The sequence below is a fragment of the Monodon monoceros genome, unplaced genomic scaffold, assembly GCF_005190385.1.
Source record: "Monodon monoceros isolate NGI ecotype Baffin Bay Population unplaced genomic scaffold, NGI_Narwhal_1 Super_Scaffold_5, whole genome shotgun sequence".
Lineage (NCBI taxonomy): Eukaryota > Metazoa > Chordata > Mammalia > Artiodactyla > Monodontidae > Monodon > Monodon monoceros.
Genome location: NW_021703782.1, coordinates 44,176,970 through 44,203,517, shown reverse-complemented (window position 1 = coordinate 44,203,517; position 26,548 = coordinate 44,176,970). Strand labels below are relative to the sequence as shown.

Genomic DNA, 26,548 nt, shown 5'->3' with positions numbered 1-26,548 from the left:
CTTCCTTGTTTCTAGCCATCTCTATATGTCTCATCTTTTCAGGTCTGGGTTGGGTGAATCTAAAGTGGGATGTTTGTGCAGTGTCCCAAAAGGCTGGGGAAGCTAGTTACTCACCTTACTCTTCCTTTCCTGCTGAAGGAAACTCTTTCTAGTTGGGAAGTTTCCCCTTGGCATTGAGCCATGCTGGCTTGGGGGATGGGGTGAAGCAGGCAGAGTTAAGCTGTCTTCCCTCTTTTCTTGCAGTTGTTTTCAGGTTTTTGTTCCACTGTGTTGCTGAAGTTGTTTTTTGTTTTTCTTTTTTGGTCATGCTGTGCAGCTTGTGGGATCTTAGTTCCCCCACGAGGGATTGAACCCAGGCCCTCAGCAATGAAAGCACAGAGTCCTAACCACTGGACCGCCAGGGAGTTCCCTGTTGCTGAAGTTTCTTAGGTGGACCCCAGAGCTCTCCCAGAACTGTTTTTGTTTGTGGATAACTGTCTAACTGTTGATCTTTGTGGGAGAAGGGACGCTGAGGTCTCCTATCGCACCATTTTTTTGACATCACTCACCTTTTATGTCATGCTTTTAAAGGCACAATGGATATGGATTATTTTGTTTTCAAAATAGTTGACAAAGTATGTGTTTATTGTACAGTCACTATACCTGTGTGAAAAGATTACATTATATATTGACATTCCCAGATTCATCACAATGTTCCCAACTCACAGGAAATCAATGATCAGAAAAATATGCATATTTAAAATGCAACATATCACAGCAGAATTTCTCCACAAAAATAAAAATGAAAAAATCGCAACCATAGTAAATTTCTGAGTGACTCATGTTAGTCGAGCAAGGAAAGCCGTTTACTGATGGTGAGTTAATTAAGTCATGTTTGATTGCAGCAGCTAAAGACATATTTCTGGAGAAAATAAACTTGTTTAAGACCAGTAGCCTTTCACTGAGAACAGTTCCTTGAAGAGTTGGGGACACTGGGAGCAACATCAATGGTTAATTAAAAAACAAAGTATTAAACGATTTCCACAGGTTTTCCTTGTCTCTTGATGAGTTGACAGATGTTACTAATACCGTTCAGTACATTGTTTATTCAAGGAGTCAATGCTGAGTTTGACTGAAGAATTGGCCTCTATCAATTGTCAGCATGGAACAACTATAGATGAGAATATTTTCAAAGAAGTTGAGAAAGCTTTAATTCAGTACAATCTGAAGTGGAATCTGCTAAGATGAGTTCCAACTGATGGTGATAAAAATATGTGTGGAGCAGAGAAGGCTTACCTGAACAAATTTATAAGGCTTGTGAAATGATAGGTATTTAAAGCCTGTGGTTAATCTTGTTATTCATCAGTGGGTCATTTGCAGAAAGTTTTTCAATTTCTTGTGCTTTTGAACCAGTAGCCTCCATGTTAAACTTCATTTACTCTGGTGGACTTAACAATCATCAGTTCTGTGAACTTTTGTCAAAAATAGAAGCTGAATATTTTGCCTTGCCCTGCTATACAGCAGTTTGATGGCTTAGCAGTGGTAGTTTTAACGCAAGTTTTGAACTCAGGCCTGAGACTGAATTTTTTTGAAATGAGAACTTCCCTCGATCACTTTTATTGAACACTGACTGGTTTTGAAAATTCGCTTTTGCTGCAGACTTGGTCAATTTCTCAATATAAAATTACAAGGCAGACAGTGCCCATATGCAAATGTAATGCTGTGGGAAAGTCATTTTAAGAACAACTGATGCTGCTTGAATCACAAGTAATGTCAAGCTGTTTAATATACTTCCTGTGCTGTCAAAGTTTTAAAGAGAAGCAAGATCTTCATTCCCACAAAAATTTGCAGGAGATATATTCTCTATGCTCAAACTACAGTTCCAAAAGCATTTTTGGATCTTAATGCATGTGGAAAGGAAATTTCCATATTTCAAAATCCATGTAACTTTGCAGCTGAGTATCTTCCACCTAACCTTCAATTGGAAGTGATTAATCTGCAATATAATGACATGGTAATTGGCAAATATCAAGAGAAGAACCTAATAGAATTCTGTAAATTACTTCCAAGTGATAAATATGCTCAATTAAAATCATACTCTCATAGATTGATATCAGTATTTGGCCATATCTATCTGTGTAAAAGGTGTTTTCAAAGATGAAATGCATAAAATCACATTACAGATCAGCATTAACAGATGAATATGTGGAACTGATTTTGATGACAGGGAATTCAAACTTTGAATCCCAATTAAATGAACTATTATCTTCCAACAAAGAATTCCATTCTTCTCATTAGTAGACCTGAATTACAAATGATTGTGTTCAATTATCATTACACTTTGGATTTCATCAATAAAAGTTTTGTGGAAATTTGTTTTCTCTCTTTTTATTTAAGCTTCTATATAATATCCTCAATTTTGCCTCTTGGTTCACAAACCTAAAATATTTACTTTCTGGCTCATTACAGAAAAAATTTGCTGACCTCTGGTTTTGATCAATCCTGTTCTATCCCCTGGGGCTGGAAACACTGCTGGGTCAAATAAAAATCGGTATTGTTTGAACATGGAAATTCCATCAAAATAATGTATCTTGATATTAGCAAGGATCTGATGGTGTCATATGAGTAAGAAAAGTGATTGGTTACAGTTAATACGGATACATGGCTACATCATCCCTATTGCTCCAGCTGACACTGAGCAAGCCACCAGATATGAGGTGGCTGAGGCTATTCTAGAACAGCCAAGCTGCCAGCTGACTGCAGACACATAAGTAGACTCAGGAGGAACCAGCAAAAGCCAGCCTATATCAGAAGAATTGCCTAAGCAACCCATAGGATCCTGAAAATGAATAAATGTTTCTTTTTTTGTTTGTTTTTGTTTTTTTAGGTAGCCAGTCTTTTTATCAGCACCATTTGCTTGTGCTCATCTATTGTACCCCTTTTTAGAAGACCTATTCTTTTGCCTTGTTAAAAAAAAACAAACCCCAATTTCTCAACACCTTAGTGTGACAAAATGTTCCAGGATTAAGTTATGTAATTGCATTGCAAAATAATAATGCATCTACCTTTCAGCAGCCTTATGCAAACCGCTATTTAATTTTACCTACTCAGATTTAACAATTCTGCAATGCACAACAACCCTTCATGTGACTTCACGGGATGCCCTGAAAAGGGCTCTCTTTTTCAATGTTGAGGTATGGCAGATCCTGTACTCTCAGCCACCAAAGCCCTAGAGTACATCCCTGGGGTTTGAGCTTGTAGGCTACCATGGCTGTGACTGCTTTGGGCTTGGCGTACTCTGTGTAGGTGACTATATCCTGGATCATGTTCATCAGAAAGACTTGGAGCACCCTGCCGGTCTCCCCTCGGAAGAGGCTAGAGATGGGCTTAATGCCTCCATGCTGGGCCAGACGCTGGATGGCAGGCTTCCTGATCCCCAGGTTTTTGCACAGCATTTTTCCATGGTGCTTGGCCCCTCCCTTCCCTGGGCCTTTTCCACCCTTACCATGACTAGACATGGTTGCTTTTGCAATATAAACATTTGTGATTTTAAGCCTCTAAGTCTGTTACACAGCAAAAGCTAACTGTTGTAGGTAATCAAGGTAAGATTGATTGAGAGATATCTTCTTTTTGCCCCTTCACTGTACCCCAGGAGATGGACCTATATGAACAGCATCATTGGGTTCCCTTGTGTCAGAAGATCAGAAAGAGAGAGAAGAATGAGGGAGGTCAAAGTATTAACTCCTGGGCTCTCCTCTCCCTGTTGGGTCACTGTGGACTGGCTGTGTTCCTTGACCAAAGCTCCCAATTCCTGTCAGGTAGCCCCTATGTACACAGCCTTCTCCATGTTTGGTAACTACTCCTTATTCTTGCCCCTTTAGGCTCAGAGGTGATTTTGGGGGCCTCAATGTTCCTGAGTTTCCCTTGTGATCTCTTTATTCCATGCCCACACCTTTGTTTATAGCCCCTTATTAAATGCTTCTCCATTTTCCTAATTTGATTGTGCCATCTGTTTCCTGCTGGGACCCTGACTGAGAGAGTAGGCCTTATCCAGGAGGTAATATCTCAGCAAAGCCTTGAATGATTCAATGGAATGAGTCATGAGAATATGTGGGGGGAAGTGCCAAGATCCTGCAGCAGAGAGTAGGCAGGGTTATTGGAGTGGAGTTGGCTGGGATGAGTGTAGAAGGCAAGGTCAAAGATTAACAAGGCAGTGTGTGTGTGTGTTGGGGATGGAGGTGCATGGTACAGGGAGACAGATCATGTATAGTTTGTTGACCTTTGTAAGGGCTTTGGCTTCTCCTCTAAAAGAAATGGGGAGCCATTGGAGCCATCTACTCACATCTAATTAAGTCTAATAAGACTACTTTCTATTATGTGTCGACAGTGGAGCCCTGTGACTCAGGTCTGAATTTCTCCTCCCAGTTTCGTTCCTGCTGATGAATGTGTGGGCGTGTTGAGCTAGCCCAGCATGCTTGGGCCTGAGTTCAAGGCTTTGTGCCTCTCCTGATGCTGTGGGGGACATGACCTTCTCTTACAGTACAGGATTCACACTACAGTGTCTTTTTTTGTTAGCATATTCTTTTCAGTTCAGTTAATGATTTGGGAGTGGACACATTTTTCTTACTCTCTTTCTTTTTTTGTTGTTGTTAAAGTCAATAGGCCCTTCTCTACTGACTTCAAAAAGTGTACTTATCTAAAGGGTCTGGTACAATAGAGAACTAACTGCTTAACAACTTCAGGGGTAATAATACAAGGAGTTTAACAGAGAAATGCTGTCTGCTTGCTTATCTCTGCAAGAAGGTGGTTTGTCCTGAATATTTAAAAGGCAAAGAGTTCATTTGCATGTATTGCATGTAGGATCTAAGCCTATCCAGAAAATAATATACAGATTTGAAGTCTGTTTTGATCCTTCAATTGAAATTTCCATCTGAGCTGGGGCTTCTGGTATTAGGTCTAGACCACCCTCTGCAGGTTACATGAATGAAGTTGATTCTTCTCTCATGGCCCCCATCCGGGTCCAGTCTCTCCCTGCTGTTTCTCAAAAATTCTCCCCAGGCTGACTCTCAGGGAATATAGACTCCACATATCTATATCAGATATGGGTGTGCCTTACTCAGTCCAGCTGATTTTTCCTAGTCTTACCCCAATCAAAATGTCACTCCAGGGCTTCCCTGGTGGCGCAGTGGTTGAGAGTCTGCCTGCTGATGCAGGGGACACGGGTTCGTGCCCCGGTCCAGGAGGATCCCACATGCCGCGGAGTGGCTGGGCCCGTGAGCCATGGCCACTGAACCTGCGCGTCCGGAGCCTGTGCTCCGCAACGGGAGACGCCACAACAGTGAAAGGCCCGCGTACCACCACCACCACCAACAACAAAAAAATGTCAGTCCATACAGTAGCTGTATTCCCTCAGGCCCCACTCTTTGCTTTCAGCTCAGAAGGAAACCAAGCTACTTAGCTAATCTGATTAATTAAGCAGGCAGGAGACTTCTCTTCCTGGCTAACAACACAGCTGGCCTATCAGAACAAGTTCTAATCTTTGTTGTCTAACCTTGACCCTGATTTCTTTTTAAATTTGTTATTATTATTTTCAAACATTTCTAGCCCTGCTCATGAAATGGGCTGTTCCAATGGGTATGCAGTAGAAAGAGAACTGGACTTTGTCCCTCTGCAATCTTAATTTCCCTCGCCAGCAATGGACAGTTAAACTAAATCAGAAAAACATCAAAAAATTTTGAGAATCAACACAGGACTTTAAGGTCGTTAAAGTAAACAAAACTCCCAACAACTTAACCTACTAATTATTAGGAGAGAACCTTTTTTTTTTACATTTAAAATTTTTTTAAGCATTTAGCTCTCTTTTTATTTACTTTTTTTAAAAATTAATTTTTATTGGAGTATGATTGCTTTACAATGTTGTGTTAGCCTCCAATGCACAACAAAATGAATCAATCAGCCATACACATACAGATATCCCCTCCCTTTTGGACTTCTTCCATTTAGGTCACCACAGTGCATTAGGTAGAGTTCCCTGTGCTATACAGTATATTCCCAAAGAGAGAACATTTTTAACAGCAAAAATCAAAGCATAACCTCACAAAGAACAGTCCTTTATACTGAATAAATTTATTTTTATGAAAACTTAATACATTGTCTTTATTTTTCATTTCAGCACTTAGTTAAAACTTTGTCATAGACTGGCAGCTTCTGACATCCTTTCTGGTTCTAAAAGTCTATACCTCTAGTCTTGTACAAATAAATTTCCAGGATGAGCTGGCTCCTTGAGGCTCTGGATTGTGTATTTCATCTTGATATCTCTCATATCTAGCACAGTGCCAGGTATAGCAATAGATTAAATAAATTAAAAGGTAGAAAAATCCTTGCTGAACTACAGTCATGTATGGAAGGAGTATATCCCAGAAGTAGGGTGAGTATATCCCAGAAGAGAGTGAGCCCTTGTGCTTCCAGCCTAGCCCAAGATCTGCAGCAAGTTGTTGTCAGTTTTAGGTTGTTGGTTTAACAGCCTAAATCCCTCAATCCTGCCCAAAATCAGAATCTAGGGGAAGTGTCAAAAGTGAAAAATCACAGACTCACCATCTTTCTTTAAATGGGCGTTTCCCCAAACACTCCTAAAACCAGACTTTCTATAACAAATGCAGTACATTTATTTATTGAAAGCCAGAGTGCCTCTTGATCAAGATGCTTTACTCCTTGTGCCTAATTTTCATTATTTATAAAATGTGTGTAATAACTGTGCCTGCTTCATAAAGTTGGATTAAATGAGTTGACATACATTGAAAGGTGCTGTTCACATAGTTAAATGTTCATTTGTAACTTTGACTAATGTATCTCAAAAAATAAGGAAATAGAAAAAGAATTTTTAGGGGCTTCCCTGGTGGCGCAGTGGTTGAGAATCTGCCTGCTAATTCAGGGGACACGGGTTCGAGCCCTGGTCTGGGAGGATCCCACATGCCACGGAGCAACTGGGCCTGTGAGCCACAACTACTGAGCCTGCACGTCTGGAGCCTATGCTCCGCAACAAGAGAGGCCACGATAGTGAGAGGCCAGCGCACCGCGATGAAGAGTGGCCCCCGCTTGCCACAACTAGAGAAAGCCCTCGCACAGAAACGAAGACCCAACACAGCAAAAATAAATAAAATAAATTAATAAACTCCTACCTCCAACATCTTCTTAAAAGAAAAAGAATTTTTAAAAAGAATTAAAATAGCCCTAAAAGAAGTGCTGTTGTATTTGGAATTATTAAGGCTGAACAGGGGGGACTTCTCTGATGGTGAAGTGGTTAAGAATCTGCCTGCCAATGCAGGGGACACGGTTTCTATCCCTGGTCTGGGAAGATCCGACATGCCGCAGAGCAACTAAGCCCGTGCGCCACAACTACGGAGCCTGCGCTCTGAAGCCCACTAGCCACAACTACTAAAGTACGCGCTCTAGGGGCTGCGTGTCGCAACTACTGAGCCCACGTGCTGCAAGTACTGACACCCACACGCCTAGAGCCCGTGCTCCGCAACAACAGAAGCCACTGCAATGAAAAGCCCACGCACCGCAATGAAGAGTAGCCCCCGCTCGCTGCAACTAGAGAAAGTCCACGTGCAGCCAAGACCTGACGCAGCCAAAAAAAAAAGACTGAAAGGGAGTATCATCAAAGTCCATAAAATCAAGAAGGCAATTATAAACCTTATAACACTCCTTTCTCTCAAAGGGTAACAGATTGAATATATAAGTAGGTTCAAAATTAATTTAGATAAATTCTTACATAATAAATGCATAATAGATTATTGAGAGAACTGAAGATGGTCTGTGGTATATTATTACTTTTCTGAAGTGGAGTATAGGAAACCAAATCTTTCTTACAAATGAGAAGTAGGACTTGTCAGCACATTAAAAACACTTTGGAAACTTAGAAAAAGACCAATGCCAAGGCCCCACAGCAGAGCTATTAAAACAGAATCTCTAGAAATGGGGCTCAGCTACTGGTATTTAAAAAAAACCTCCTCAAATGCTTGTAAAGGTGCACTAGGGTTTAGAAACTGCTGGGTAAGTCAGGTTCTCTAGAGCAACTTGTCTTAACTATTTCATCTTGTATATAATTTTCACTTTTGCCATCCACAATCAGAATTCCATTTTGTCATAACCTCATCTTTTTTTCCTGCTGCCTCTTTTAGCTTTTGTTCCATGGTGCCAGGTGTCTTAGAGTCTTCTTATGAAAATGCGTGTTCATGCATGGGTGGACACTCAATAAGTATTAGACAAAAATAATAACAACAATAAAAGTAACAATTATAGGCGCCAGTTCTCCCCAGATTAAATCAACAGAAATGCCTGGGCCAGGACGACCTGCAGGACTACCCAACAGGTGGATAATGTCACTGTAGCATCAAGAACTGCAATGTTCTGTGCTGGCCAACTGAAGTAAAGATACCAAGCAGCAGCTACAAGGAGAAGAACGAAACCGCAAGTCTGCCGTCTGTATTAAAATTTCTGAATCCTAATGTTATCGGTATTACTTTTTTCCCGGGAAACAAAATCTCCAAATACCAAGAAGCTGCTTTGCACCGCCAAAAGCTGCATAGGGGCAGGCTGCCAACAGGACCATCCGGACACGCTGCAGTGGCATCTCCAGGCGGGTTCCTTTAAACTGCCTTCCCTTGGGCCAACTCCCCACTGCGGCGCAGCCCCACAGCCAGCACTTGCACGCGCCGCCCTACCTGCCCCCAGGCGGCTGCGGAGCTGCGCTTCTCCGCCCACGCTGCCTTCCAGCCGCAGTGCGCGGCCTTGGCCTTGAACGCGCGTGCGCGCGAGCGAGGGTGGGCGGGCCGAAGTTGGAGGAGGGAGGGGCAGGCCCTTGCCGTCTGCAGTCCATTGGCTGTCTCCCCGTAGTCCCCGCCCCCAGGCGTTCGAGACGGCGGGGCGGGCCACGTCAGGCAGCCGGCGTGGGGTTGAGCTTGTGGCAGAAAGAAGGTAAGCTATGCGGGTGGCAGGCGGCAGCCTGCGGGCAGCTGCCTCCAGCACTGAGGCCGCCGGGTCGCACCCGCCGGTGGCCTGACTCAGCTTGCTGGGAGGGAGGCTGAGGCCCTGTGGGCCTGGAGCTCTGATGGGAGATGGGGCAGTGGAGCATGTGGTGGCAGGGCCGCGTCGCGGTGTGGGCGGCCAGGAAGGGGACAGGTCTTGCCGTTTGCCCTCGTCGTGTCCTGTCTGGGTTCTGAACTCCTGAAGAACTAGGCCTTCTACGTTAGAGAGCTCTCGGATGCCTGGGTGGGGCCGGCTCTGGTGCCTACGGTGGGGCTCAGCGGGATCCCGACTCGGAAACAGGTCGGCGCGATCTTTGCGTACCTTCCTGCAGCAGGTTGTAGTCGTCCCACTCTCCCCCGACCGATTCCCTACTCGAAGGCAGCACAGAGGATTCCAGCCCTGTCCTGCTCGTCCTGGGGTGACTGTCTCCTCCTGATTTCCAGTGACTCACTTAGATCCTGTCCACTTTAATGCAAAGGCTTATGGGTGAGCAGGGCCTGTTTTCAGACCTCCTGGTTCTCTGGCTCTGTACTCATTTGCAGGAATTCCCTGAAGAAACAGTATATATCTGTATCCCTCTCTATATATCACATACGTGTATGAATGTATGTTTTGAAATGTCTGCAACAGCTATACAAAGATTTGCAGAGACTTGCCGCTGTGTTGCCCCTACTCTCCATGAATTTTAATTTCAGCCATGGCATCCTGGTCCCTCAGTTTAGTTTCTGAATTTGGAGCTTCTAAAATCAATGAAATCATGCTATCAAGTATCATGCAATCAATCATTCATCTGTTCAACACTTTTTTGATGTGTTCCTTCATGGTCAAGGTCTTATGCCATAAACTAAAATGGGCATTCCCTTTTTTCTTTTTCTTTTTCTTCCAGTTTATCTGCCAGTTTTATTGTCTAGATTTGATGATTCAATTTCAGGTTCTAGATTTAGACACAGAAGCTTATGATCCTGTATCATAAGCTACATCTCTTCTGGGACCTCATTCAGTTTTCCTTACTTTCACCTCTGCTAAGCCTCAGACCATGATGGCCTTGAGGCATAAACCTGCTAAGTATCGCTAAAGACCCTAGGTCTCAGGCACCTATCCATAAAGTGAGGTGATGGGGTTAGAAATATTTAGTAATATTGAGATATTCAAGGACAGGATGGGCAGATTGCATGTTTACTGAACTGTGTTAACAGTTGAGAAGTGACCATTTAAAAAACCCTGGATATATTTTAAGATTATATGTTTTACTTTTCCTGAATCTGTCCATATTGACGTTTTGACTAGCAAGCAAGTGCATGTTTACAATTTTGATTCACATCCAATTCCTGCACTCAAAGCACTATGACTCATCTAAATTTTGAAATGTAATAATCAGGAGCTTTTTAATGTTACATTTAAAGATATGATATAAAAACATTGGATAAGAATGCAATTCTTGAAGCATTTTTACTTGCTTTAGTAGTTTAGTGGTAACTAAAACCTCTGCCTTGGTTAGTTGCTTACTTGGTTAATATTAGGTAGTTGTCATCACCTGGCTAATGTCTTTCAGTATCATGTCTTTGTTAACATTTATTTTATCAACCTAAAATTTACTGGATTTTAATTGATTGCTGTCTCCAGTTGAGAATTGATAACCAAAAGGTAAATAAATCATTAGTTTGAGAATAAAAATGCCCATAGAGATGTAACAATAGTTTTTCACTTGTTGATTGATTGATGGTACTTATTAAGCAATTCGTTTAGCCTTCCTGCAGGTGTTAAATTTCTAGAATAGTTTTTCTGAGACATAATATTCATAGCCTTGTGATACTTTTTGACTATTGTTCACAAACCATTAGGTGAATTAAATTAAACCCCTTTATCACTATTAGGGGTTTGGAAAATTTAAGAAAGTTGAACTTTAAAAAATTTTGCTTTTGCTAGATCTTTCTTGTTCTAGAAATGGAGCAGATTAAGATAGGAAGATAAGGAGAAATGCTAGAGCTGAGGGCAAAAATCTAAGTGGAGTCTTCTGGTTTAAAATTTGGGGAGACTCATAGGATTCAGGTGTATATGAAAATATCTGTGTGAAGGAAAAAAATTAAAATTTCGGGAGAAAAGCACAATGAAAAGTGAAATTATAACTATATTTGGAAGAAATGTGAGGAAATAGTAGTTTCAGGGTTATTTATGGGTCTATAGCAAAACCTGATCTTAATATTTCTTGATTGATGACAATGAGCTCAGTTTATCTCAAAAAAGAAACCTGGGTGATAATTTAAACTTTGATCAGGTGGGCAATAGATGTTTCTTTAGGAGATGTGAAATCTATAAGTATTATATTTTTTTAAAAGTACTACAGATCTAGAGATGAGCAATATAATACAATATGATATATAAGTATAATATAAATCTTTGATTCACAATTAGTGATAAGTTGTTTGGAGGTTGTGTGTACTATTTCCACACGATAGGAAACAAATTTGCTAAGCTAATAGGACAAGGGATGTTTGTCATTTTTCTCCCATTTCAATTATTTGAAACAGATTTTTCAAGCAATGTGGAAGATCCCATCTCTTTTCAAACAATAGATTGAACATTGTTGTTTTTATAAATTGGGTCCACCAAGTACTTCTGGCCTCATAATTTTTTAACCTGTTCCAAGCCACATTGGAAGTAATATAATTGCATTTATGATTTAAAAATTTTGTTAATTTATATTGGCTTTCATTCAGTTAGCCTGAGTTACTTTAGTTTTATGTATTTTGAAGACATTTCAAAAGCTATGACATTAAATACTGTAAAATTTTCCATTGTTCATTTCTTTAGGCCCAAGGAAGTTGAGAATTCGAACTGCATAGATAAGTTTGTTATTATTTATTTAAAGATTCATGATTTCACTTGGGACCAATGACACATTCCATTCAAGCTTCTAACCTGAAGATTTCAGTTCTTTCCGTTGTTTTAGAATATATCCTCTAATCTCTTTTTGGTCAGATACAGTGACTGCTCATTTGGCTGATAAGCATGTTGAACAAATGTTATAATTGTGAATGTTGAACTGTAGTTTTGTTATGAGGTTTTCTGGCTGCCAGGGTGTATCTTTCCCTCCTCTTTTGACAACCTTTTTCTTTGGCCTTGCTGCTCTCAGAATTTACTTTGAATTTTACTCTGTTTAACAGTCATTGAACTGGTTGATTTATGTGATCAGACCTTCAGGTTTTAGCATATGCTGTTAGGACAAAACATGGAGGGAGTGGAGGAAACTTTTTATTAAAGTTGTTTTGAATTGCTGAAACATGTAAATAAATGGAATTTTTACAGATTCATACGTGTTAAAGATATTGTATTCATTATTTATTTTTTCACTCAGTAAAGACAGAGCATCTGCTCTGGTCCCAAGTCCCTAACTTTTCTTCAGGAGTTTATAGTATTGCTTGGAAGCCACAGACAAGGCCAAAATACAATGAGATAAATATTATAATTAGATGTATGCATCGAGTATAGTGGGGAATAGAGGAAAACTGTGTGAGTGTGAGATTTTAAGACATTCAGAAGAGGCTTTCTGGAGGCATTTTCATCTGAACTGAATTTTGAGAGCAAGTAGCGATTGTTTGGTGAGAATGGTGGATAAGGCATTGTAGGCACAAGAAAGAACTAAGGCCAAATGAACAAGTTACAGACAAAACACAGACTTTAATGTGTTAAGGAGAGAATAGAGAGATGAGGTTTAACAAGTAAACAAACACCAAATAATAAAAGGCCCTCTTCCCCACCATGTTAAAGGTTTTGAACATTATCCTTCAGGCTGTGGTGGTCCATGGGGAAGAGATTTTAAGTGGAGGAAAGTTAAGATCAGTTTTATGTGGCAATGTGCAGAATGAATTGTAGTGGAGCAAGGCCCAGTTGTGAAGGCAAGATATGATAGAACTCCAAATTATGCAGTGGGGCTCAAGGATAGGATGGATGCAAGGTATATTAAGATGGTGAAGTTGGTGCCCACTTGGATATGTGGGATGAGGAGAAGGTAGAGTCAAGGATGCCTCCTAGGTTTATGACTTCCTAAGATAGGAATCACATGAGGATTATCACATGTATGGGAGAATAAGATCGGTCTTGAACATGGCTTTAGGTCACACAATTGGTGCTATTCAGTGGGCAGTTGGCCACATTCGTCTGGGGATGAGGAAAGGGATTCTAGGTAATGTAGAGATTAAAATGTTATTGACATATCAGTGGTAGTGAAAACAGTGTTGAGAGTGGATGTGATACCTAAGATGGAGTTTGTGGAATAAGAAAGAATAAAACAGAAGAGGAACTCTGGGAAGCACCACCATATAAGGAAGATGATCCAATGAAAGAGACTGAGAAAGACAGTGGAGCTCTAGAAGACAAGGAGGGAGAGAATTTGAGAAGGCGAGAATGGTCAGCTTCCATGGAATGGAAGAAAGAGCTGACTAGAGATTTTGGGAAAGTTTACCAGTTAGGCAAGGAGCATTCATTTGTAGTGACACTAGTTCATATAATTGTGTGACTTTCTATAGCAAAATTCAGTAGGACTAGAGGTTATGAATAGTTGGAATGATCCAGTATTTGGATTTTATAATGTACCTATGGTAGGAATGCAAGGGAATTCAAGGTCTTGACAAGATGGTGGTTGAAGTGATGGAATGTGAGGTTTAGACTGGATAGAGGTGATGACCAGGCCAGGAGCAGGCTGAAAGATTGAGAGAAAATAATTGGTTCAAGGGATTAGAAGTCAGAATGAAGTGAATATACACGTGTAGGTAGGTATAAGGGAGATAGCTGTTAGGATAGAAGTACTCTGTAGTCTGAGTAGAATATTGGAGTTTTAGATTTTTAGAGTGCTGATGGAGTGTAGGGTTTGGCCATGGATGTAGATGGATGAAATGGAGGTTACATGAAGGTGTTCAAGAACAATGAGACTGGTGTGTTGGATGAATCACTCACCTAGACGTTGACCCCAGATGATCGTGTACCCAGGGTGGAGAGAGATACTATGAGATAGACCATGGTTTCTTAGGTTTTAGACTGCCAGTGGTAGTGATCAGTATACATGAGAGATGAAGATACCTGGATATGCACCCTCAGAGGTGTGGGGTAGATGGTATGGAAATATTCTTCTGAGCCTTGGAGCTTGGAAGGATGATTAGCCTTCACTGAAGTGGCCAGCAAAGAAGAAGAGTCTAGTTTTTGTAGGCCTAAGAGGTAGGGGAAGCATCTAATGAAGAGGCTGAGCATCTCATAACAAAACTCATTGACCATGGTATCCGAGTCCAAAAGGTTGGGACTGTTTAGTGTTTAGTGAGAAGGAAGGCAGGTTAGAAAAAAGTTAGATTTGGGTGTGAGGGTGACAGTTTGTCTGAAGCGCATGGCTGGCTTTGAAGTTAAAAATAGTAGTTTGGATTTCAAGTTTTGGTGAAGCCTCCTGTTATCAACTTTATCCATCAAATAATTACAGTTTCAGTAGTAGGATAGCAGGTATAGGACTAGTTCCAAATTTAAAAATAACATATCTCCAATGAATATTTATGTTACGAGAAAGGAGAGGGTTTTTGCTTTTTGCACCTCTTTTTGACCTTTGGACTTCCAAAATATTTTGGCAAATACAGTTGACCCTTGAACAACATGGGTTTGAACTGAGAGGATCCACTTATACTTGGATTTTTTTCAATAAGTATGTGCTACAGTACTACACGATCCATGGTTGGTTGGATCCATGCATGTGGAACCGTGGGTAGGGAGGGCCGACCGTAAAGCCATATGTGAGTTTTCCACTCCAGGGAGGGTCAGCGCCCCTCAGCGCCACATTGTTCAAGAGTCAGCTGTACTTCTCATCACATGTGACAACTCCCGTCTATTAGGATGCCTGGAAGGTTATGTTGAGCATTTTTAGGTTGGCTCTGGTCTCGGAGGTGTGAAAAATGCTTTGATAACTGATGACAGTTGCCATGGATGTGGGAGGTGGGTGTACCTGATTTCCCTCTGATTTCTCTCCATTATTTTAGGACTGAGATTCTTGTGGAATAGTCTCTGTGTTTCTAAGTCTCTCTTCCTCGCTCATGCACGAAGATTCCTTTCACCTACTCCAGGATTTGGCTCCAGTGTCACTCCTGCAAGATCACATTTTCCCTCATTACTGGATTATTCCCTTCAGTATCTAAACATGCTGTTATTTCTCCTACCTTAAAATAATTACTCTTCCTTGACTCCATTTCCTCCTTATGCCACCACACAACTTCCCTTTATGGCAAAACTTATGTGTCCAATTACTTCCTCCCATCTGTTATTAAATTCACTTTCATCAGACTTTCTCCCTTCCTACTCTAAAAAAAAATTGCTTTCCTCAAAGTCACTAATGACTTTCATTTTGCTAAGTCCAAAGATCTGTTTTTAATCCTCATCTTTTACTTGACAGATCATTTGCCCAACTTTATTGACATATGATTGACACATAACTTTGTGTAAGCTTAAGGTACAGCATGTTGATTTGATACATTTAGAAGTTGCAAAATGATTTCCACCTTAGTATGAGCCACCACCTGTATCCTGTCACATAGTTACCATTTCCTATCAGCAGTTTTTCCTCCTACCCCTCTGCTCCTTTTCAATTCCTTTACTGGTTCTTATCTCTCTGACCTCTCAACATTGAAGAGCTCCTGGGCTCAGTCCTCATGGTCCTAAATACTAGCTTTAAATACTAATAATACCCTATTAGCCCCCAAATATATATATATATTTTTTAAAAAAAAAAATATATATTTATATATATACATTTGCCTGGACCTCTTCCTTTGAACTCTAGACTCTGTGTATCCAGATGCCTACTCAGCATTTCTTTTTGGATGACTAATAGAAATCTCAAATTCAGCTCCTGATTTTCTTCCTATACCTGCTTCATCTGTGGTCTTTCCCATCTCAATTCATGGAAACTTGACCTTTTCCATGACTTGGGCGAAAATCTTGGGTGTCATCCCTGACTCATCTCTCACAAGCCACCTGTAAACTATTAGGAAAGCCTATTGGCTGTCCCTTCAAAATATGTCTAGAATCTGAGTATTTCTCACTACCCACTGCTCTCACTCTAGTCTAAGCCTCCATTGTCTATGTCCTTGATGTTGTGACAGCCTCTGTATCAGTTATCTATTACCACTCACCGTCGGAATTTAGTGGCTTAAAGCAACAATCATTTATTAGTTTATGGTTCTGGGGCTGGCAATTTGGATCAGGCTTGGGGAGGTCGGGGTGGGGGGAGTTCTTTTGCTGGTGGGCTCACTCATGTAGCACATGGGGACTGGTGGGTTTGGAGGCTTCAGCTGGGATGGCTTATCTCTGCTGCACCAGGACCAGTAAGCTGTCCCATGCTTCTTAACACGGTGCTCTAATAGAGCCAAGAGAGCGAGAGGGAGCTGTATGGCCTTTTGAGATGTAGACTAAGAATTCCCACAACTTCACTTCTCCCACTGTTGTTCATAGTTACAAAGACAGCCCAAATCCAAGGGGATGTTGAAATAGACTACTTATGAGAGGAGCAGCAGAGGTACTTTGTAAGGAAATGTGCATACAGGAACAGGGAAGAATTTGGGGCCATTTTTTTGCAATCTGCCGTAGTCTCCTAACTGATCTATTCTCTCTTTGTCTCCTACCATATTGTCAGCAGAGTAGCCAAAGTGATTGTTTTTAAAACATAAGATTTCTTCTCTCTTCCAAAACCCTCTGATGGCTTCCCATTGCCACCCAAAGTAAAAAGCAAAGTCTTTACTGTGGCCTGTGAGGCTTGCCACCATCTGACCCCTTTGTTGCTTCTCCAGGTTCATTTCCAACTACTCTCCACTCACTCACTAACTCTGCTCAGTTAGCCTCTTTGCTCTTCCTCAAACATCTGATGCATGCTCTCACCATGGCTTTTTTTAAAAATAGATCTTTATTAGAGTATAATTGCTTCACAATAGTGTGTTAGTTTCTGTTGCACAACAAAGTGAATCAGCTATACGTATACATATATCCCCATATCTCCTCTCTCTTGCATCTCCCTCCCACTCTCCCTATCCCACCCCCTAGGTCGTCACAAAGCATTGAGTTGATCTCCCTGTGCTATGCAGCAGCTTCCCACTAGCTATCTATTTTACATTTGGTAGTGTATATATGTCCATGCCACTCTCTCACTTCATCCCAGCTTCCCCCTCCCCCCCACCACGTGTCCTCAGGTGCATTCTCTACGTTTGCATCTTTATTCCTGTCCTGCCACTAGGTTCATCAGTACCTTTTTTTTTTTTTAAGATTCCATATGTATGTGTTAGCATACGGTATTTGTTTTTCTCTTTCTGACTTAGTTCACTCTGTATGACAGACTCTAGGTCCATCCACCCCACTACAAAAAACTCAATTTCGTTTCGTTTTATGGCTGAGTATTCCATTGTATATATATGCCACATCTTCTTCATCCATTCATCTGTCGATGGACACTTAGGTTGCTTCCATGTCCTGGCTATTGTATCTTTTTTGTTTTGTTTTTTTGTTTGTTTGTTTTTTGCGATACGTGGGCCTCTCACTGTTGTGGCCTCTCCCGTTGCGGAGCACAGGCTCCGGACGCGCAGGCTCAGCGGCCATGGCTCACGGGCCCAGCCGCTCCGCGGCATGTGGGATCTTCCCAGACCCGGGGCACGAACCTGTGTCCCCTGCATCGGCAGGTGGACTCTTAACCACTGCGCCACCAGGGAAGCCCCTGGCTATTGTAAATAGAGCTGCAGTGAACATTGCGGTACATGACTCTTTTTGAATTATGGTTTTCTCAGGATATATGCCCAGTAGTGGGATTGCTGGGTCGTATGGTACTTCTGTTTTTAGTTTTTTAAGGAACCTCCATACTGTTCTCCATAGTGGCTATATCAATTTACATTCCCACCAACAGTGCAGGAGGGTTCTCTTTTCACCACACCCTTTCCAGCATTTATTGTTTGTAGATTTTTTGATGATGGCCATTCTGACCGGTGTGAGGTGATACCTCTTTGTAGTTTTGATTTGCATTTCTCTAATAATTAGTGATGTTGAACATCTTTTCATGTGCCTCTTGGCCATCTGTATGTCTTCTTTGGTGAAATGTCTATTTAGGTCTTCGCCAATTTTTTAATTGGGTTGTTTCTTTTTTTGATATTGAGCTTCATGAGCTGTGTGTATATTTTGGAGATTAATCGTTTGTCCGTTTTTTCATTTGCAAATATTTTTTCCCATTCTGAGGGTTGTCTTTTCGTCTTGTTTATGGTTTCCTTTGATGTACAAAAGCTTTAATTTTAATTAGGTCCCATTTGTTTATTTTTAATTTTATTTTTATTACTCTAGGAGGTGGATCAAAAAAGGTCTTGCAGTGGTTTATGTCAAAGAGTGTTTTTCCTATGTTTTCCTCTAAGAGTTTTATAGTGTCTGGTCTTACATTTATATCTTTAATCCATTTGGAGTTTATTTTTGTGTATGGTGTTAGGTAGTGTTCTAATTTCATCCTTTTACATGTAGCTGTCCAGTTTTCCAGCACCACTTATTGAAGAGGCTGTCTTTTCTCCACTGTATGTTCTTGCCTCCTTTGTCATAAATTAAGTGACCATATGTGTGTGGGTTTATCTCTGGGCTTTCTATCCTGTACCATTGATCTATATTTCTGTTTTTGTGCCAGTACCATACTGTGTTGATTACTGTAGGTTTGTAGTATAGTTTGAAGTCAGGGAGCCTGATTCCTCCAGCTCCGTTCTTCTTTCTCAAGATTGCTTTGGCTATTCAGGGTCTTTTAAAAAAATTATTTATTTATTTATTTATTTTGGCTGCACTGGGTCTTAATTGTAGCACATGGGATCTTCGTTGCAGCACATGGGATCTTTAGCTGTGGCATGGAGGCTCTTAGTTGCAGATGTGGACTCTTAGTTGCAGCATGCATGTGAGATCTAGTTCCCCAACGAGGGATCACACCTGTGCCCCCTGCAGTGGAAGCACAGAGTCTTAACCACTGGACTGCCAGGGAAGTCCCCAGTTTGAATTTTTTTAGGCAAGAATATTCTTGGAGGGTTCTGTGTATGTCTTCTTATTCCTTCACATCATAAGGACAACAGTGTCTGGTTTCTCACTTTTAATGATGCTAAGATGAATCAATGGGTTCAGGTGGTATCATTCAGAGCCCTCTAATATAAAGTTCCCATCATCCTTTAACTTAATTGTTTTAGCAACAATTGAGTCACTCACAAATCAATTAGATATTAACAAAGTGACCTCATATTTTTAAAGGTTTTTTTTTAAGAAACAAATACATTTTCATTTTCTTCACATTTCTCTTTACAGTATCAATTCACAACCAATTTTTCCCATCCCCTCTCCCTGAATCCTAAATTTGCTCACAGTCACAGTGCCTTCAGAATGTATTGAACATATAACGTAAAGCTTGGAAGGAGTTATGAAATGGAATGGACAATGAAGGCTGAGTGAATAGGGAAGTAAGGATTATCTACCCACCTACATACTGATTTGCCTGTCTCCCCTCCCTCCTTTATATCTCCCTCTTTTTACTTTGTGAGATTTTCCACTCCATAGGATAGTTAGGGTTTAGCAGGCCACCGAGGCCTTATGGGGATTAGGAAGTGGGGCATGTGCTGACAGCAGCATTGGTATTGGGTATGAATTGAATGCAAATCCAGGCTAGAGCTAATCATACAAAATTTAACATTTGTTTTGTTACAGTGAAGATTGGCTTCAAATAAAATTGAGAAGAAGATGAAGCTTGTACTCTCTGCACTTAGCACCCTTTTGTCATGTAGCCTCTCCTTTCTGACATAGACAAAAGCAAATTGCACCTCATGGATTTAGGAGACTTGCACATTGCTGCACTGTTTCAAAAACAAGACTCCTTTAGTCTTCTGCATGTCAGTATGTGACTGCATCTTTCTTCCACTTGTCTGAACTGAAAACCTTGGGGTCATCCTTCACTCTTCTTACATTCCACATCCAGTCCATTAGCAAATTCTGTCAAAATATGCGTAAACTCTGACCTCTCCCCATCTCTACTGCTGTTCTCTTTGTCCAAGGCAATATGGTTTCTTTCCTGGATTATTGCCATAATCCCCTAACTGGTCTCCTTCTTCCCATCCTTGCCCACTTATGGCCTGTTCTCCAGAGAAGCTAGAATGAACTTTTTAAAATGACTGTCAAGTATGCCATGCCCTTGTCCCAAAGCATGTAGGACTACCTGTGCCACTCAGGAACATCCAGAGCCCACAGCGTCTACAGGGGCTTCTGTCATCTGGGCCCCTGCTTCACTCTGTCATCTCTTACTGCCCAGCTTGCGCACTTGCACCAACCATACTGGTGTCCTTGGTCTTCCTTGAGTTTGCCACATGTGCTTTTACTTCAGGGTTGTTGCCCTTAGTGTTCCTTCTGTCTGGAATGCTCAGTATTTCCTCCCAGTCTGTGTCCAAATGTCACTATATCAGAAAGACTTTTCTTTATTCTTTGACAGATGCTGAAACATGTAAAGACCGCCCGAAAATTTATCTATCGATGACAACAGTTTTGTTGTATATGCATTTTTGGAATGCGTATATGTTTATGTTGCATATATGCATATATGTTGTATATGCATTTTTGGAAAGTTAAAGGATAAATTAAACTCTTTGTATTGTAATTTAAGCAATTAAAAATAACCATCCTTTGTAAAGTCCAGTCATGCTAGATGAATAAGTTTTACAGATCTGCTCTACAACGTAGTGCCAATTGTTAACAGTACGGTATTGTGCACGCCAAAAAACGAAAACAAAAGGACGCAGGGGAACTTTGGAAGGTGTTGCATATGTCTGTTATGTTGATTGTGGTGATGGTATCACGGGTGTTTGCACATGTCTAAACTCATCAAATTGCACACATTAAATAAGTGCATTTCTTTGGACATCAATTATACTTCAATAAATCTGTTAAAAAATACCTCTGTCGACTGAGGCCAACATCCTTGATTAAAATGAGATTGGAGGAAGTTGAACACATTGGAGGAACACTTAATATTTTTCAGGGACAGATGGACTAATCTTCTGGCAAACAATTTAGAATCAAAGGTAATTCTGTTAGCTTAGTTGTTTGGAACTCTGCAGGACCATTATAGCATCTAATAACTCAAAGGTGTGACTTTCTCATTAAATAGCTCTTAATAAGCAGTGTAATTGGATCAAGTGAGGCTTTTTATCTTGGTGTGTGCTGTGGTGAAACTGCCTCTTTAGACAGTGATAAAAGACCATGGTTTCAAGTGAATAAATAAGATCACAATTTTTTTTTTATTGAGACTAAAAAATTGAACTTACATTTTTATTTGAAGAGAATTAATAATTTCTATTTAATGTAAAAAAGTAATGTATGCCCATTGTAGGGGGGCAAAGTAAATGTAGCAAATATAAGGAGGAGAGAAATAGTATGTAATCAGTCATCAACTTATTAACCAGAAATGAACTTAACATTTTTGCATATTCACTTTTTTCCTTAATCTTGTGTCTTTATATCTATAATTTAAACTTGGTTGTGTTCACCATTGTGTATAAAAATTTCTTACAATTTTTTTACTCTGTCATGAGCATTTCTTTATATTATTAAAACTCTTTGTAAATGTTTTTCACATTACTAATCAAAATTTTACCTGCATATTACTTAGCTTACCTTTTAGATCAGTCAGTGAATAACTTTGCACAAAAGAAGCTTGCTTTTAAGCCTTTTGTATTCTTACACTTTTGAAATGGGAGGTGAATAGAACTTGAAGCATGTATGCCACACTTTGGGATATAGCCAAGAAGTGCCAAACACTAAGGTCAAATGATCAGTAAGTACCCTGACTGCCCACTCCCACAGAGTGGGTTAGTTTTGGACCTACCCCAGACTTTCAGCTTTATTGTGCTAAGTTCTCTATGGAATTGAGTATGGTGGGTTGGGGCTTGGGAAGATGCTTGTGGTCCTGGGAACCATGCTGATTCTGCCTTACATCTGAGGCTTTGCTCCAGAGCTGATCTGGCCTTTGAGGACCTTTGTATCAGTTTGGAGGTAAGACAGATTGGGAGCAATTTCATAAAGAGAGTTTGAATTTGGACTGAGAGGCAGAAGTCGTTTTTGAGACTGAAATGAAGCTCTGAGCACTGGCTTCATTGTGAGTTGCTGGCTCACTGCTGTTCATCTAGTCAGTCATTTACTTCCAGCATAGTGTTGAAAAGTTCCATTGAACCCTGTACATGTGAAAATTGTATGTATTGGTTTTAAAATTTGTGCAATTAAAAATAATTGTCACGAACAGCTAGGTGTTCCTCCTCCTCCCCTTCCCATTCTTCCTCTTCTTCTTCTGCCAACTGGATATCAGCATTTCACTGCAGGATGCTTTTCTTGAACATACAGCTTGGTGTCTCTGTACTAATGTGAAAGGATTTACTAATGATCGTCTGCCCAGTATAGTTGTGAAGGTTAACTAATATCTGATTATTAAGAACCCTACAAGTAAAAACAGGCGTGAATACTGCTAGTTGTGTAACAGAAAATTAGTAAATATTACTTCATTGGGTAATTATGTGTTTAAAATGCCTTTACCCTAGTGGGAAATACACAGAGGTAATACTGTGGGCTTTTAAAGGGTTGTAATACATAGCAGATTAAGAGTATAGCTATGATAAATAATAGCTGTCAACTGAAGCATTCATGTAAAACTTTTATGATGTATTCAAGTAACAAAGACCCATTTTCCATCTCTATTAGGTTCAGCTGGAAACAGTGATGAACCAGTCTTCTGTTTACATGGGTTCTTTGACCTTTTATTTTATTTTTGTAAGAAAATGTACCAAAATGAGTAACAGTGTGATAAAATCTCACCAATTTGGATTCTGCTGATTTGGGATTTGGGCTTGGCTGAAGTTCATCTTTATGCTACCTATACAGAAGTTATTTGCTTAGTTTTAAAAAAGCTGGGAAAAAGGAGTCGGTCTAAAAAGAGCTAATTATTTTCAAACCCTAAATGTGTTGATAACTGAATCTGGTTACTGTTTTAATTTGAAAATAGAGTCATTTACAAATTTATTTATTTATTTTTGACGTCTGGTTCTTATTAATTTATTTTGGTCTGTTTCACAAATCTTAATTAGTGAGAGAGATTTGGATATAGATTCTTCTGTATTTCTCACTTTCTGTTTTGGAAAGTTGATCTGAAAACAAAATAAACAGTAGAATTATGATTCTAACATTTTTTGAGTCTATTGTGTATTAGGTACTGTGCTAAACACAGTAACTCAAAAAACATTAATTAACTGCTTATTACATGCCAGGCCCGGCAGGAGGTGAACAAGGCTCAGCTGTTTCCCCCAAGAAATTCGAAAGTGCAGGAGAATAATGCAGCAGGCTTGGTCAGTGAGGAATCCTTCTTGCTTGAGATATTCCTTCAGTAGTATGCTGTTGCTACACAGATAGAGCTAGCCCCTTCAGAATGAGATGAGAAGATCTACATCTTGAGGATTGGTGACAGTCCTCTCAGAGCTGGAAAGGGCATTAGAAGTTGAGCCTAACTCTGCAGTATGGCCCCTGTACACCATATCCTCATGTTCTCCTTGCATGGAGTGTGATAACCAAGTCGTAGTTCAAGCTCTGTATTCTGAGGCAGCTGCAGGAACTGAGAACGTTCAGTGGCTTCCTCTTGATCTTCCTGGTTCTGAACATTTCTTCCCGAACATTCCATTGTTATTTCAAACTCCTGCATGTTTTTAGAAGTAAAAGCATCCCCTGTCTCATTGAGATGTGTCTTGAGCTGTCACATGGTTGGGGCTACACGCCAGCCAAGCGTTCATTTGGCAGCCGTGTAGCCATCTGTGTCTGTGCGGTAGTGTTTGAGCAATTATTTGGGCAATGATTGCTTTCATCTATTTCAATGAATATTTACTGATTTAAAAAAATGGAAAATTAAATACAAAAGCCTTGATATCAATGGCAAGAAGCATGGACTTACTACTGATTGATACCAGTCGCCATGATGAAAGTGGCCAATCTTTATCCTTTGTTAGGTACTCATTGGACTTAAAGTGAATGATCAACAACGAAATACAAGTATAAAATCTCAAAACATATATAGGGGAGGGGGAGGGGTGAGATGTGACGGGGTGAGAGAGTGGCATGGACATGTATGCACTACCAAACGTAAAATAGATAGCTAGTGGGAAGCAGCCGCATAGCACAAGGAGATCAGCTCGGTGCTTTGTGACCACCTAGAGGGGTGGGATAGGGAGGGTGGGAGGGAGATGCAAGAGGGAGGAGATATGGGGATATATGTCTATGTATAGCTGATTCACTTTGGTGTACAGCAGAAACTAACACACCATTGTAAAGCAATTATACTTCAGTAAAGATGTAAAAAAATAAAAAAACCACAAACATATACAGATGTGGGAGAAGTGTTGCTGGTTGATGGTGCCACAGGATGAGGGTTAAGTTTGGATTGATAATTTTTGTGTTTTGTGCTCGGCATGGAGCAGCCCTTTAATATGTAACTTTCATGCGTCAGACTTGATTACATGTTTTTAGGATTGCAATATATGCGAAGGTGCAGAGCTGTTTGCGGATGCTGATGAGCTGCTTTGGGAACTTGATCTAACACTGTATATCCAAACCTAGGTTTTTGTTTTTGTTTTTAAAGATTTGCTTGATTCCCTGGGATGCAGAAAGATATAATAGAAAAAAACAATGTGTTGGATTTAGACCAGGAATCATAATACCTAACATCTAAAAAGTGTTTGTTATGTGCCTGGTTCTGAGTGAATTGCTTTACCGGATTATTTTAATTTTTCAGGAACTCTGTGTCAACTATACTTTATAGAGGAGTGGTTAAGCATGTGAACTTTTTTTTTTTTTTTTTTTTTTTTTTTACGGTACGCGGGCCTCTCACTGTTGTGGCCTCTCCCGTTGCGGAGCACAGGCTCCAGACGTGCAGGCTCAGCGGCCATGGCTCACGGGCCTAGCTGCTCCGCGGCATGTGGGATCTTCCCGGACCGGGGCACGAACCCGCGTCCCCTGCATCGGCAGGCAGACTCTCAACCACTGAGCCACCAGGGAAGCCCAAGCATGTGAACTTTGACTCACATTCATAGGCTGCACCGTTCACATCCATGCTCTGCTTCTTACATAATTAGGCAGTTAATTTTGACCTCTCTTTGCCTCACATGGTTTTTCATATGAAAATGAGGATAATAATAATTCTCACGTCATGGGGTTTTGAATATTGGGTAAGAGAACACATGTAAAGAGCTTCAACTATGCCTGCCTGTAACATGGTAAAATTCTCAATAAATCCTGGCTGTTAATACCACTGTATAACCTCAGGCAAGTTACTTCCTCTCTGAGCTCTTATTTTCTCATACTGGAAATGGCGTTAATAATACCTACCTCAGAGTTATTGTCCAATGGGATTAGTTACTTATAGTGTTTTGTGGATGTGTGGCACATAGGAGCTGTTTCATCCAACATGGTGTTCTGAATCTCATGTTGTGCTTTGTGTTCATTCAGTGAATCTTTATTGAGCAGGTACTTGTTATATGCTGGGGTATAGTGGTCAGAGAGTCCAGGCCCTTGCCCTCAGGAGTTTGCATTTCACCGGGAGGTGGAGAGAGAGGCAGCAGAAATACTATATGATGATCGTTTGAGATTGCAACCAAAGCTATGAGAAGGATACAATAGTGGGTCACTGCGGGTAGGGAGTGGGGAAGCACTTGGGGCTGGGGGGGTAGTGGAGGCTCAAGGGAAGATGTGAACAGTGAGAGGAGTCAGCTGTTTAAACAGCAAGGGCACAAACACTTGAGGCTGAGGGGCCTAAGATTTCCAGACCCGCACATCGAAAGAACTTGGGAGGCTCACAGAGCAAGCTGGAGGTCATTGTGGCTAAAGTTCCTTGACTGAGGGACAGGTGTGAGACCAAATCATGTAGGACCTTTTGGCCTTGGTTTGGAGTTTGAATTTTATTACAAAGTGCAGTGGGATACTGTTGAAAGGTTTTCAGCAGGTGAGTTAGAAGTCAACTATATATTTTGAATGGGAATTTCATGCATTTCCTAACTGTGGGCACTGGTGTCTTATTTCTCTAGCTGGTGACTTACATACAGGATCCCATCCTAGTCTTTGATTAGAGATGCTCTACTTATCCCTAAAACTTAAATTCTTTTCCATCATTCGCTTCCCTTGACTGTCCTACATGGTATCAAGGGAGGGAGGAAACACACATTTTTAGAATACATACCTACTGTGTCAAGATCCTCTTGGCTTTCAGGCTTACTTCATATTGTTATTTACGCTACCTTGTGAGGCAAGTGGCCCCAGATTTAACCAGTGAGGAAACAGGCTCCAGATAGTAAGTGATTAACCTAAATTTTAATGCCTAGTGGTGGAGTCAGGTTTTGCAACCAGTCTGTTTTGCCTACTCCCTGACCCTCCAGCCCCATGGATTTTTCTCTCTGTGTCAGGTTGCTCTGTCATCATGGTGATAGGGGTATGTAAGACTAAGCATAAT

At 40.7% G+C, this 26,548-nt stretch overlaps 1 protein-coding gene and 1 pseudogene across 3 annotated transcripts in view; one reads left to right on the top strand and one right to left on the bottom strand.

Moving 5' to 3' along the window:
• Nucleotides 1-3,193: 3,193 nt before the first annotated feature.
• Nucleotides 3,194-3,497, bottom strand: LOC114884217 (annotated as a pseudogene).
• Nucleotides 3,498-8,940: 5,443 nt separating this feature from the next.
• The window catches only part of FOCAD (focadhesin), a 311,528-nt gene continuing 293,920 nt past the window's right edge, over nucleotides 8,941-26,548 (top strand). For all 3 annotated transcript variants that reach the window (XM_029202338.1, XM_029202336.1, XM_029202339.1), the window contains exon 1: nucleotides 8,941-8,958. The gene's annotated coding sequence lies outside the window, so the exon portion shown is untranslated. The remainder of the gene's footprint in view (nucleotides 8,959-26,548) is intronic.